Raw genomic sequence first — 16,703 nt, 5'->3', positions numbered from 1 at the left:
AGCACAGGGTAAACAAGTCTAAAGATCCAATATATAACTTGAAGATGGAAGGGAATGAAACTATAGTACACTAGGGATTCCTGCTTAAAAAGTAGATTTTTATCTCTTCTTGCCAAAACAAAAACAAAACAAACAAACAAAAAACAAAAAGCAAAAAACTAATGGGTAACTCTGAAGTGATAATGGCATGTTAATTTGTGTTACTATAGTAACCATTTTATCATCTATGTATATTACATAACACCATGTTACATACTTTCAATATACATGATACTATTTTTTTTAATTGTGTTACTTGTTCTAAATTAGGTAATTTTTCTTAATTTACTAATCTGTTGTAGTGGAGCCTGTTTATCTTTTTTTTAGTGTTATGCTGCATAATCATTGTAGCTTTGCAATATCTTTATGTATATTAATATAAGCCACCTAGATGTATTCTTTTTCTGGTCCTTTTCATTATAAATGTTAAGATTAGTTTATCAATTTTGTAAAAAAAAAGAAAGAAAAAACAGCACTCCAACGTGTTAGTTTTTTTAAATTAGATTATATTAAATCTCTAGATCACCTTAGAGATGATTATCATCTTGCAGTATTTAATTTTCCAATCTATATATATGATATTTTTGTTTGTTTTGTGATTTTTTCTATGATTCTACATTATATACAACCAGAAGAATGAGAAATTATACTCTATTTATGTATGATGTATCAAAATGCATTTTACTAGCATGTTTAACTAATTAGTACAATTTATCTTTTAAAAAGAGAAAAAATATTAAAGTTTATTTCATGTAGAGTCTCCTATATGATAATGACTCAATATGGATATCTTCTGTCTACTTCATAAAAATGCTATTCTATTTCTATCATCACCAATTTTTGTATTCATTCTAAAAGTTCACTACAAAAGCAATAATTCAAACACGTATGATAGTAAAGGTAAGGTAAACTATTATAATTTATAATACTTCCAATAATGTTCCAAATTGTCACGTTTTGACAAACTTTTTTTTTCATTCCTGGAGCTAATCATTCAGTGACACCATATCTAATTTTATTTTATTATTAATGGGATGTTCTTATATATGCTAATGCTAAAATTTAAAATTAGTTTGTATAAAAAAACAAAGTAAAAAATGTTCTATTCACCAAAATAGACTAGATTACACTGCCAAATTTCAATGATCTTCCTCAAATAGAATTTATTACTTGCCCATGCTACATACTTGCAAGTTCGAGGGGTTTACTCCCTGCAATCACATAGAGCTCTAGGAATTACTTTTGCCCAACTAGAATATGAGATGATAAAGAAAGTGACTAGTATTTACTAACATCTCATTCTTTGATTAATGTATAGCTGATCTCTGTCAGATGTCAAACTTGTTACTTGAAAAAAAATAGATGGTTGTTACTTGAAAAAATAGACCAGTTATTAATTTAAGGTGGAATAGAGTAATAGGAACAGTTAGAAATATGAAAAAAAATATTGAAACGGGAAGAAGCAAGTACTGCTATGTCACTCTTAAGATTTAAGCATTTACATGTAAAACCTTTCCTGCTAGAACAAATTAATATTTGAAAACTTTTGAAATAATAACAGGTATTAAATGAGAAATTTGATTCAAAAAGATATATAAATATATGATACCCATATCATTAATGGAAAATACATATGGATGGGTGCTCAAAGAAAATCAAAGCATGAAGATGTTCAGAATGTATGAATAAACTTCTCTGCAGAAAGGTTTGCAACTTGTTCTAGTAGAACAAGTGTTTTTAAAATCTAAATTGCTTATATCAAATTGTTACAGTAAAATATTGATTACTCAAAAATATATCCATTAAACATATTTTATCGGTGTGCCAAAAATATTATTAGGAATGATTACTTCCTCTCATGAAACTTACTTTCTTGATATCTTCTCAAAATAACCTTATGATAAAAATACATGCTCTAAAACACATACAGTACACACACACACACACACACACACACACACACATGTTCATGGAATAATTGCAAATTTGTGTGTATTTATAATTAAATTGTAATAAATCACACTAGTTAGTCTGTAATGTAAATCTCAGTGAGAAAACCAGAGCTAAATTAACTCACATTTATTTTATAAATTCTTAAAAAGTTACAAACTTTTCTTTTTCACTATTGCATTAGGTACATTGTCAAACAAATACTGCAACATATTATTGGGTTGAAATATTATAGGAAAAGGAATTAAAAATAGAAATTGAATACTAAAATTTATATTGAGAATTTGATTAGTTCTTTGGTAGAAATTACATGACAACACATCCCTGAACATTTTCTACTAAATGACATATCCAATTAACAGATCTTTCCTGGTGTTTGTAGACTTATTGCACCTGTTTCTAAGATTATTATAACTCATGAATGTTAAGTCTTTTGCTTGTAAATGAATGTTGTGTTTACTATGTTTTTAGATCAAAAGCAATGTAACATTTACTTCAATTGTTGATGACTAAATTAGAATATAATTCAATTTATATATTAATAAATCCAATACCCCAACATTATTATTTCAGTACAAATATCATGAGATTTTATAATATAAAGATGTGCCCAGGAACCTGAAAGAAGATCCTTGTATTTATCACTTGTGGAAAGTGGATTAAATCTACTACTTTTCCAATGAGCTCTTTTTTTTTTTTTTCTGTGACATGCACTGAGATTCCTCAAGCCTCATCATTTTACTATATATGTTCATTCCTAGCAGATTGAAAAGCAAAAATGAGCCCTGGGAGAATCCAAAAATGTTCCTTAAACTATCAAATTGCACCATAAATATTACTATCGTACAACAATAATAGTTTGCCTTCAACTTCTAATTGGCTAAAATGCAGTTTCACAAATCTTTTATGAACATTATCTACTGAAAAATTATGAATTAAGGACCCAAAACAAACTTGGCTTCTTAGAGTTGATTCTCCAAATTGTAGAGTTTCATAACGCAAACATGATTTATTACTTAGAGAACTGTATTTGCATTAGAAGGTTTGGTATTGGTTATAATGAGTGTGATGCAAATAAAACAAAAGCTGTAACTTACAAAGCATAGTGCACTAATGCTGCAGTTTAATCAATGACTGCAGCAATGAAAAGTTATTTCACTTTATTTATTTATTTATCTTTAACTATTACAGTGATAAACTCTGGTGCAAAGTAAATGCAAGATTAAAGTTCAAGGTGATGGAGAATAAGGTACTACTGAAAGTATAGAAATAAAATCAAATGGCCTTTTCATCAAATGACTTCTCATTTTTAAATGATGATTGATATAAAAACATTTAATATAAAAACATTTCCACAGATAAAAATCCATATTTTATGGGTTTAAAAGGATATTAAGCCACAGTTTCTTTATATTATTATAATTAATATTTACATTATTATCATCTTTCATTGTAACAATTTCTTAATTTCTTAGCATCACTGTAGGTGAAAAGAAAGTAGGAAACTCTGCATTAAAAAGCTGAAAAAGAAACAGTACATATAATTGGAGCTTAGATACTTGAAAAGAGAATTTACAATAGAATATGCAACACATATAAATACATATAAGTAGTGTTTGAAAACAATGGTAAGGTTTCTATTAATTCTTTAGGAAATTAATGGAGACTTCTACAAACTTCTCAACGACTAAAAATAATTATCTAGAACTTTTATTTTTGATAATTGGACTCTTAAGTTATCTGAATTAGATCTAATGCAAAATCAATATCAAAATAACAAAAACAGAAAAGTTCCTGTGGGTTGGGGTTGAAGGCAGGGTGGGGTTGAAGGCAGGGGGGCTGACTCTTAAATATGTTAGTAATAGAAGCAATAGTTCTGTTACTAAATCTGAAGTAGAGAGAGTATAAAAAGGGCAAAGAAGTCAGCTATTTTGTTGATGGCACTACTCATTTTGATGAACTTCAGTTCTAGGTTTTATTTGCCTAATGGCCCTAAAGAACAGAAAATAAAATTTGGAGGAGGACTCCAAATAAAAACCCACAGCATACCCTCTTCGTTTCAAGATGCTTGTTGTAAAGATGAATCAAATGCTATCCTCTTCAACACTAGTCAACCAGGAAACATAAAAGAAAAATAACTTTATTGAACCTTAATATGAGTAAAAAAATACTGTTATGAATATTTTTTCTCATAGCAAAAGAAGTAATTTGATAAACATTCAGCATTTACTTCCTATTTCTCCTGAGGATAGTTATATCTCTTACTTTCTTAGACCATGGAAAAGCAAAGACCCAGACAGAGTCAAATCAGCCTGATGCTGGAGACGATTGTGAAATCAAAAAACTACAGCCAAGTGTCTCATGTGTCAGAACTTGATTTCTATCTTTTTTTCATTATCCAGACGCTCTGGGATAACAGAACAAGGTAGAAGTAGTCAATGAATCATTGGAAGGAAAGGAGTGAATGATGCATTAAGTATTGTAAAGATTTTTTATTGTACAGATATAATTTTTTAGATCTAAACTAGTTTAGATCTAATTTTGAACTAGCTTCTGATTATCACTGCAAATTTTTGTGACTACTTGTTAATTTACTTATATTAAAAAAATAACATCCAAACAGTAAAATTTCACAGGGTTGGTGGTGCAATAGGGCTATTTTATCATCTCAACTCCAAAAATAACTATTTGTTTATGATTTATTTATTTATTCACTAGTTTTATTTTTATCAATAACTTACAAATTTTACAAATCTGTATAGAAATTATTTACTCTATGATATAGAAAGTTAATTTAAAAAATGGATTCCTGTTTAATATAGCCACCTCTAAAATTGTTTAAAAAAAAAAGTCAATTAAACCATAATGTGCTTATACAATTGTTCACATTAAATAATAATTTTTACTCTAAGCTTTTGATTTTTCATGTTTAAAGGATACTTGCATCTTAAGACCTGTGAGGAAAGGAACATTGATTTTTGTTGTTAGTGGGGAGTGGTTCAGGGTCTTTGTTCTAACAAAATATTTTATATTTTGTAAGGTGAGTTCCATGGCCCTTAGGCCTTAATGAATATGGATGTAACATATTTTTATATACCTATTGACTGTTTGCATGTGTTTTTTTGAGAAATATCTATTTAAATACATTGTCCCCTTTAAAAACAAAATTGAATATTATTTTTCTTTGATATTCAGTTTTTGGGGATCCCTACATATTTTGGATACAAACTTTGTCACTTGCATACATTGCAAACATTTTCTCCCAATCTGTAGTGTGTCTGTTCACTATGATGCCTGTTTTGTTTGGTGTGCAGAGCTTTTAGCTTGACATAATCCCATTTTTCCATTTTGTTTTTATTTCCTTCCCTTTTGGGGTCTTGTCCATAATTGCTTGCCATTTTATTTTCCTGGAAAATTCTCCCTATATTTTTTTCAGCAATTTCATAGTTTCAAGTCTTACTTTGAATTCTTTTATGTATTTGGAGATAACTTTCAACAAGTTAAAAAATGGGCTCTAGTTTAATTCTTCTGCACATAAATGTACAATTTTCCCATCACTATTTATTGAAAAGATTGTCCTGTCAAAAATCCGTTGGCTGAAGATGTGTGGATTAACTTCCATGCTCACTATTCTGTCCCACTGGTTAATGTGTCTGCACTCATGCCTTTCCCTACCTATTCTGGTGACTGCAACAGAGCAGTGCATTTTGAAGATAGGCACTATAATACTTCCTGATTTGTACTTGCCTATAGATTGCTTTGGGTATTTGGGGGTTTGGTGGTTCCATATAAATTCTAAGATTCTAGGATTCTGTGAAGAATGTCATTTGTATTTTGATAGGGATTTCATCAAACCCATGGGTCACTTGGGTGGCAGGGACATTTCCAAAATATTAATTCTTCCAACCATAAACCCAAGATATATGTCCATTTTATTATGTCCACTAGAATTGCTTTCATCAATTTTTTAAAGCTTTCATTGAAGAATGGTTATTTTTTAATTTTGTATTTTTATTGGTTTATATTAATTATACAGAGGAGTTAATTTCATTGTGACATATTAATACATGCATATATTATAATTTGATCAATTTAAGTCTCCGTTACCTCTTCATTCCCTCCTCTCTTCCCTCTTACACATCCTCTTCCATTACTCCATGGTCAGCTTCCTATTTTTATTCAATCCTTTTTTCCCCATTGTTTTTCCCTCTAGCTTCCTGCTAGTTGACAGTAGCAGGATGGATTTGTGTCTGTGTCTTCCATTCTTTTTTATCTATCTACATGTCATGGGTATACCTGTACCATAATAATTTTTTCCCTGTGGCTCTGTAGTATAATTTGAAATCTGAAATTGTGATGTCTCTAGCATTGCAGCATTGTTCTTTTTGTTCTGAGTTGTTTTGGCTAATCTGAATATTTAGTTGCTTATAAAATTTTAGTATCCCCTCCTCCCTCTGCTTTGGAAACTTGAATAGAGATTTCCTTAAACTGAAAGAGCTATTTGGCATTATGGCCATTGCAACAATTCAAATTCTCACTATGCATGAATAGGGAAGATTGTTTCATCTTCTAGTGCTTTCAATTTATTTCTTTAGTTTTCTAATTGTCATAATAGAAATTGTCATAATAGAAATCTTTTGCCTTCATTGTTAGGTTTACTCATACACATTTTTAAAAAGTTACACTGAATGTAATTATTTTCCTGTTTTCTATCTCAGTAGATTTATTATTGGTATATTAAAAATCTATGTTGATTTTATTTGGTGATGCTTTACTGAATTTGTCAGCTTTAGAAATCTTTTAGTAGGGTCTTTAGGGTCTCCTAATTTTGATCTTCTGATATCATCTTCAAATAGAAATAGTTTGACTTCTTCCTTTGTTTTTTGATTCTATTTTTTTCTCTTGATAATTTTTAAACTAATTTATTTATTATAATTAGATATATATGACAGCAAAATGCTTTTTGATTCATTGTACACAATAGCAGCACAACTTTTTTATTTCTCTGCTTGTACTCAATGTAGTGTCCATATGTGCAGGTATACATGTACCTAGGGTAATGTTGTCCATCTCATTCCACCATCTTTCCTTCCCCCATACCCTCTCCTCTCCTCTCCCTCCTCTTTGTCCAATCAAAGTTACTCTATTTTCCCCATGTCCCTGTTCCCTTGTGGATCAGCATCTGTATATCAGAGAGAACATTCAGCCTTTGCTTTTTTGGGATTGGCTTACTTCACTTAGCATGATATTCTCCAACTCCATCCATTTACTTGCAAATGACATGATTTTATTCTATTTTAATGATGAGTAATATCCATTGTGTATATTATACCACAGTTTCTTTATCCATTTACCTATTGAAGGACATCTAACTTGCTTCCATAGTTTAGCTATTGTGAATTGAGCTGCTATGACATTGATGTGACTGTGTTACTGTAGTATGCTGATTTTAAGTCTTTTGGGTTTAGACCAACAAGTGGTATAGCTGGGTCAAATGCTAATTCCATTCCCAGTTTTATAAGAAATCTCTATACTGCTTTCCAGATTGGTTTCACCAATTTGCAGTCCTAACCAGCAATGTATGAGTGTGCCTTTTCCCCCACATCCTTGCCAACATATATTGTTGTCTGTATTCTTAATAACTGCCATTTTGACTGGTGTGAGATGAAATCGTAGAGTAGTTTTGATTTGCATTTCTATAATTACTAGAGATGTTGTAAATTTATTCATATATTTGTTGATCAATTGTATATCTTCTTCTGAGAAGATATACCATGTCTCTCAGCTCCTTAGTCCATTTATTGATTGGGTTGTTCAATTTGTTGTTGTTGTTATGTATGTATGTAGGTATGTATGTATTTATTTATTTATTGGTGTTAACTTTTTTGAGTTCTTTATATATTCTGGAGATTAGTGGTCAGACATATATGTGGAAAAAATTTGCTCCCAAAATATAGGCTCTCTCTTCAACTCATTGATTGTTTCTTTTGCTGAGAGTAAAGTTTCAAATACTATTTTGAGTACTAGTGGTGAGAATGGACATCCTTTTCTTGTTCAAAAAATATTTTCAATATTTCTCATTCAATGTATGGTGGCTTTGTGTTTGTCCTATACAAAATTTTATTCCGATGAGGTAAATTCTTCCATTCTGAAATGCTTCAGTAATTTTATCATGAAGAGGTACTGAATTTTATTGAAGACCTTTTATGCACCTGGTGAGACAATAATGTGATTTTTGTCTTTGATTGTGTTAATGTGGTGTATTGTCACTGTGTCTTGCACAGAAAGTTATAAGTAAACCAAACGGAATTGTGAACCATCTGAGAAACTAAAAGTCTGAAGAAATATTTAGAAATAAAGGCAAAAGAAATTTTAAAAAATAGTTTACAAAGGTGGACCTGGTGAGTAGATTAGACATGATAGGTCTGATTCCCTAACAAAGGAAGAAGCCCTCAAATCCTTTATTCTATAGGGAAACACATCAAAGGGATTTACTGTGATAGAAAGTTTTTTAAGGTAAACAAAAGGCGAAATCAAGCAGGAGAGGGCTAATTGGAGCTTATCTGCTTGTGCCATGTCTTCTCTAGGTTCTGGACAGCTGGCTTTGCAGGCTGTTGAGCACGCACATATATCTTATACTCCAGAACAGAAGGCATCAGAATTCAAAGCTATCAGAACCATAAATTCCATAACCAGGAATGAAATTGGCCCCAATAACAGTGCCCACTTGCAAATGGGTGTGTCCTACAGCACCATCACACTGAAAGATTCCCCAGATGGAGTACTCAGCTGCCCAAGGCTATGGAGTTCAAAGCAATGATTTATTTGCCTCTGCTGACAGTGTATAGCATTTATTGATTTGAGAATGTTCACAAATCCTTGCATTCATTCCTGGACAATCTCAACTTGATCATGATTTATGTACTTTTCAATGTGCTGTTGAGTTTGATTCAAAAGTATTTTGTTTAGAAATTGTGTGTATTCATCAGGGATATTGGCCAGTTTTCTTTCCTGCATGCATCTTTATATGCTCTGAGTATGAGAATGATAGTGATAGTGCCTTCATAGGATGTGTTTGGAAGCATCTCCACACTCTTTCTTTGTTTTGGATTTTTTGATATTTTAATTCTGATGTGTAATAGGGAGGTTTTTTTTTGTCTTTTCTATTTTTGGTTCTAAATTCCTACAGTTTCTGAGTGTCTATCTTATTGCTGAGGCTTAGTAAGGTTTTTGCTATTATTTTAAAGAATAGATTATCTATAACATTAGTCTGTATTTCTTATCCTATATGAAGAGCTTGTCAGAGAGTTCAGATAAAATCAGTATCAAAATAAAGAGCCTCCACATCTGATCTGCAGACTTTCAAACCCACAACTACGCCTTCCATTGCCAACTTGAGTTTTCCACAGGGTTTGCCACTGTATCACTCCTGAGCCCAGATTGACTCAAATTGAAAAGTGAAGACTAGGTGGCTCCTGGGTTTGGGATACACAGAAAATAATTGGAAAACAATAATAAGAAAAAAAGGAAAAATGCAGGGGTTTCTAAACTCCGAAGGAAGTAAACTCTCACTTTTTTGATTCATTACAATAAAAAAATGCATTTGCCCTTTAAATCCAATATAAAATTCCACTATTATTTGTTATTTGCTGAGAATATTTTCTACGAATATAATTTTAAATATATAATAAAAATATAAAATAAAAATATATAATATTTTATTCAATTATACTCATAGAAAATATTCTCAGCAAATAACAAATAATAGTGGAATATTGTTATACAAAATTACATATAAGAGGATGTGAGGGGAAAGGGGAAAAAAGATAGAGATGATGGGGGGGGGAAGGGAGGATAGGAAGGGGACAGGAAAGGCAGCAGGATACAACAGACACTAATATAGCAATATATATAAACACAGATGTATAACCAATGTGATCCTGCAATCTGTACCTGTAGTAAAAATAAGAATTCATAACCCATTTGAATCAAATGTATGATATATGATGTGTCAAGATCATTATAATGTTTTGAGAACCAATAAAAATACATTTTATGAAACTAATTGACATGACTATAGATTTTTTTTCTTTTTACTTAATGTAGTAAAATTAATAAATTGACTTTCAAATACTTAATTAACATGTTGTTTTAGTCAGCTTTTTTTACTACTGTTACCAAAAGGCTTGAGAAGAACTATTAAAAAGGTTTATTTGGGGGCTTACAACATCAGAGGTCTCAGTCCATAGATGGACAACTTCATTCCTCAGGGCCTGAAATGAGAATGAACATCATGGCCAATGAGTGTTATGGAGAGAAGAATCTCTAAACATCACATTGGGAAGCAGAGAGAGACTAACCTCAGCTCACTATATATATAAAACCCAAGGCACACACCACTATGATCTACCTCCTCCAAAAACACACTATGAGTCTACAGATACCAGTCATTTTATCACTATAAGGGGATTAATTCATTGATTGGATTAAGGCACTAATAACTGAATCATTTTACCTCTAAACATTTTTGCATTATTTTACACATTATTTTACACATTATTTTACATATGGGTGATACCTCATATCTAAACCTTAACTCACATCATAGCATTCCTATGATAAACCTTTTCTGGGAATGACAGATTATTTATTTTGGACATTGCTTAATTTGACTTCATAACATATTGCAATCATTTTTAAACCTATACTCATGAAGAATATATTTCAGTTGTTTTCTACTGATATTTGTATTTTCTTATGTTAAGCTAATCTGGCCTTATATAATGGGAGTTGGTAAATGAGCATTCTTTACCTTTCTGAAGAAATGGATATAATTGATGTTATTTAGTTAGTGAACAGTTGATAGAATTCACCAGTGAAATATTCTGGGCTTGCAGCTTTTTAAAGTGAGAAAAATGCAATTTCGTTAATAGGTATATGACTGTTCCTGTTATCGATGTCAAATCCTTATTCTAGGACAAGTGCAGAATGTAAAAGAATAACGACATAATATGTCTCAGTTTTCTTCTCAATATTAAGGAGTCCTCTCATAAATCCAACACAAACAATCATTTTATATTTCAATAAGCCGAAGTTAGTTTTATAATCATGTTTAACTGTAATAGAGTATAAGAAATGTTTTTTGTTTGTTTGGTATTAAGAATTGAACCAAAGTATGCATTACCAGTAAGCTACATTCTCAGTGATTTTTATTATTTATTTTAAGACAGAGTGTCACTAAATTGTTGAGGGTTTCCATAAGATACTTACTGACCTTGAACTTGTGACCCTCTTGCCTCATTCTCCCCAAAAGATGGAATTATAGGCATGCCTACTTCACCCAGTGCAAAAGTAATCTCTCAGCCATATAAATTGGCAGTATGTAAGTGTTTTGTAATTCAGGAAAAAGAGAATGCTGCTGACAAGATGGCTAAGTTCCTCCCCTTCAGTAGTACAGTGATTAAGACATAGATTAATCATAGAAGTTCTGCAGTAACAATGTGTCAACTTTGAGCAGATGTTCCATATATATTAGAAATAATAAAATTGAGCATATATTTTAGGTAAAAATAGCTCTAAGAATCACAAGTATAATGCAATGCTATTAGAAATGATGCAGAATTTCAGGGGAAAATTCTCAACTAAGAAATGATAGCTGTTAAAACATGTATCTAAACAATAAAGCTATAACACTGAAGCATAGTATAATAATTAATTTCTACTACCTACTAAATAGAATTTGAGTTGAAACCATTTATTATTCCTGAAATATCCAAAATCATCAGTCGGAGAGGTCAAATACCATGTAAATAACAGATAGATACTTTTTTTTATTAGGCTCCTGTTAATACTGTACAAACTATATAATGGAAATCTGCAATGCTAATGTTTTATTCTCTTATTATGCTCAGTGTTCTGAAATTGCAAAATACTTTGGTCAAGGTCTTTTTTTATTCATCCTGCTGTGCTCTCAGTGGGATTATTCAATACTTTCTCTTACTGTTATTTGATTGTTTCCTCTGCTTATTTTGTCTGAAACTATATTATTTCAATATTTTACCTCCCAGGAAGACTTTTATTTGATTGCTTTCTGCTGTTTTCTATATTGCATTTTTTCTTTCTTTTTTTTCTTCTTCTTCTTTTTACGAGATGATCTCAATTTTAGCATCAATTAAGCATTGGTCCTCCTATTATGTTTTTAGTCAATAATATATTAAACTCACTATTTGTATATGTTTTAATTTTTATTTCTCTGTTACATTTTTTGCTTTTTCTCCCCCAAGACATTCTACTCTAATTTAATTGAGATAGTAATATCTCTTATCCTTGAGGATATTATTGATTACATTGCATAATTTAATTTCATTTTCTATTATTATCTACATTTTTCTGTTATTTTTTTCTTTGTAATATAGGATCTAATTCTAATGTAGGATCTTTTGAAAAGTTTAGTTTTTCTTGAATAGTTGTTCTTATTTAAGGGAGTATCTACTTCTTTGAGGATTTGTTAACAAGTATTTCATATTAAGTTTATATACTGAGAATTGTTGGCAACATATGTATGTCTTAGGCTTTCCAGTTTAACTAATAGGAATTCTTCTTTATTGTAGAGAGGTTTGAAGCTAACTACCAGAATTTTGGAGACTAATAAAAAATATTGAGTTTTTATTCTTTCATGTAAAGACTTAGTTTTTCTTTATATCTTTCATAAGATATATTTCCAAATGTATAGGACCTTTCTTTAACAAATTTCACACACACACAAAAATATACCATCTATCTTCAATCACTGAAGTGTGAGAGATGGTTAGGCTGTGTGGATTGGAGATGGTATACTTGAGTACCAGATGTAATTTAATCACCTTTCTGTCAATTCTCCCCTTTTAGTCCCATTTAGTGATATACACCTTCAAAGGTACTATCACTTAATAGTCTTAGTTATTTTTTATTTCTGTGGTACACCCATGTTTACATACTGTTGATTTCTGTACTGTAGATTTCTATCAGGAATAAAAAAGCAGGAACATTAGTGCTAAGACTGATATCACTAAAACCATCTGCAGACCATCTTAAACAAGTAAACAAGCAACTTAAAATTATTGACATTCCATTTGGACACCATTAATATTTTGGTCACCTCTAATTCGCATTGTCCTTGTCTATTTATAATATTTTATTCTATTATAATCATAAGAGTAGGAAATGAAAATGAAGTAGAGATAAATACATGTTGTTTTATCCACAGCTTTAAGAATAGTTATAAATAGATGTGGTTTTCTTATTATTTTATCTATTGATCCTATATCAAGCATGAATGATGACAAGGTGGGTTTAATTGTCACAGAAAAATTATAACAATGGTGAAAAACTGTCAATTATTTGTAGATGTCCTTCAGTATTTCTTAATGATTTTTCATTTTCTTATCCCATTTTTCAATATAAGTTGAAATATATTTCATTACTTTAATTTATAAAAATGTATATTGACAATGTTATAATTTTTTAGCTTCTAAAGATTGATTTCCAAGATTGTGGAGGAGAAGGAAGAAAGTCTTACAGGCAAAGAATATATGCAGTTGCAGCTAGACTTTTTGAGAAATAGAGCTGTACCTAGTTTTACTTCAACAGTCTTGTCAGAGGAACAAGAATATAACACAACATCCAGGGACACATGGTGAATTACAAGGTGATGGTGATTTTATTTCATGATCTCTTACTAGTAACCTGAGAGATATGAGAATTTCCCAACATCAGTGTAGTGTGACAACAGTGAAATAATATGCTATTTGTAGAACAGAGGATGGAGGACCTAAGAAAACCTGAGAACATTCTTATTGTCCTAGACTGGAATGAAGGAACTTAATTATTCCTCTCTCCTTGAGGCATATGGATGGTTTAATACTGCACTGATGACAAAAAGATTTCTCTCATCTAGGACAAGAATATAAGCATCTAGAATTTAAACACCATCCTTGAAAGGAAACAACTAGAAAATGTTCTAGGATAATAAAGTTTAAGCTTCTAAAGGTAAAGAAAATAAATAAAGTGAGTTTACTTACGTTGAATTGACTAAATTTTATTTTATTTCATTGTTTTTTTGGTATTCTTCAAAACTAGCATGAAGTTGACATAAGTTATTAAAAGGTAAAGTCATGTTTTCTTGCCAACCCCCAACTTTTTTTTTTTTTTTTTTTTTATATTTTAGAAATATCTTACTTGCTACATGTTCTGTTAGAGATATGCAAGTGCTGGGAAGATTATCAAAGATGAGCATCAAATAGAATCCAGTGATAGTGAAACATAAGGGTGTTCCAAACTTCCAATAAATTTGGAAAGAAATATCAACAGGGTGTGACAGTGAATTTTGACAGTCTACTTGGGAGATTTTTTTGGACAGGATTAAGATTTACTTTTAAATTGGTAAACTATGAGTAAAATGGATTACCCGCCATAATGTGCAGAACCTAATCAAATCAGTTGAAGGAGAAAATAGAGCAACAAAACAACAACAGCAGCAACAACAACAATATCTGCCACCTTTAGTAAAAGAGAATTTTCCAACAGATTCTATCCATAGTGCAACTGGATTATTGTCTGGGACTCTAGACTGTCTTCCTTCAGAAGAGAATTCCACCATCTTGGGTCTTGACTTTACCAGCAAACTGAAAACTAGAGCTTGCCAGACTCTGTAATCACAAGAGCTAATTCTCTGAAGAACCCTCACTAATACACAATAGACTAATCTAAAAAATTTCTATCAAATAACAAAATTTCATTACTTGATATTTGCTTTCTTTTGCTGATATTACATGATAATATATAAACAATTGTTAAATATTACATAAATTCATATAAAGCTTTTATAACAAGTTGTTAAAATCAAATTGAGATGTGCTCAATGTATCTTAAACTGATGATCTCTGATGTCATGTTGTACAACCATATGTTTCCATGATATAGCCTTAGAAACTTTATCATATATGAAATTGAAATTGGAAGATCACTTGCATAACTAAATATAACGTTCCCTATGCTTTCATAGGGATAATTTCATTTGGCAAAATAATTTATTATGCTTCTAGGAACACAAGGGAGATTACAATTGCTACCAATAATGGTTATTGTCACTACCTATTCTGTTTACCAGGACTCAGAAAGAGCTTTTCCAATTACCCAGACTACTCTCCTGATCAACAGAATAACAGAGCAGATAATTTTGTCCCATAGTCAGATGATTTGTTGAGAAAATTAAACCATTTATAAATATTTTATTAAATTAAAATATTAGCAAAATCTGAAAATTTTCAATTGTCTTTATTAATGTTAATATGTAAGATAATTTAACACTATTAACCATAATGAAATTCAGAAAATATTTTTATTTCTGGTACATAAAAACTTTAAAAAAATACAATCATTTGAATATATTAGATGATAATGCTAACATAGGAAAAGAATTTGCTTCATAAGTATTTAGAAATTTTCAAGAACATCAGATGTCAGAAGGGATATACATGGTGAAATAACATAATTTTTATAAAATATATTTTCCATTAGTAAATATCATTCAATATGAACATAACTATATATAAAGATATCTAAAGTCATACTTAATAAGATATGTAAGAAAAACAGGGCAATTATTTTTGTTCAAATTCTATTTTATCTTATATAGTGACAAATAATTTCAAGAAACACAGAATGAAACACTTTAAGATAGCATTTTCCTGCTAAAATAGCCCATAACATTATCAACTAAGTCAATAAAGTTGCAACATAAATGTATACTACACTACTCTCAAACCATTCCCATAAATATTAGGTCACGTATTTTCACTTTTGATTATTTTCAACTTGATTTTTACTTCTTATCTACCACTAACTGAAGGTAAATCCTAAATATACTTAAAATTTTTCAAATTCAACTAATTAAGAAAACTTGTCTCCCTCTATTTCTCATATGCTTTGAAAATTAGGTGTCCCCCTTTTTCGTTAGACAATGCAGGAATGTTCAAAGGTTAAATGATTAGATGTTGAGATTAAGCAATTTGATGGATTAATATTTAGAAAGGACAATAGCATTGGATAATAAATATAATCAGGTAAGGTGGATGGAGAAATTAGTCAGTAGAAGCATGACCTTCAAGTTTACAGTTTTTCTCTGACTACTTGCTTATTCTCTTTGCTTCCTGACTGCCATGGGTAGAGTAAAGTTGCTCTTCCACCATGATGCTCTGCCCTAAATTTAGGAAGCATAGGATTTGGCTGACCATGTACCAAACCTCTGAAACCATAAGCCCAAAATAAACTTTTCCTCCTCTAATTTCTTTCTCTCAGGTATTTTGCTCATAGTCATGAAAAACTGACTATGTGTGTATGAGTGTGTGTATATATATATATATATATATATATATATATATATATATATATATATTTTAATAATATGCAATTTTTAAAGATTAGTTAATTAAGTTGATTTTTGTGAGGACACAGTAAACTACATCAAATAAATTTTATGGTTTCCTGAAGAAAACACATTTATATCAGTTTTGTTTTTCACACACTGCAATGTTTGTTCTTTTCCACATAGTCTCTCTACATTCTCATTTTCTTGTACAGGAGTGGCCAGTGATTTTCAAATGAAGGTTCTATTTGAAGATAAGAAAATACTCCCATGCTCTAAATTATAATGATCATTGTTGCTTTTGCTTGAC

The sequence above is a fragment of the Callospermophilus lateralis genome, chromosome 6, assembly GCF_048772815.1.
Source record: "Callospermophilus lateralis isolate mCalLat2 chromosome 6, mCalLat2.hap1, whole genome shotgun sequence".
NCBI lineage: Eukaryota > Metazoa > Chordata > Mammalia > Rodentia > Sciuridae > Callospermophilus > Callospermophilus lateralis.
This window is presented reverse-complemented; position numbering follows the sequence as displayed.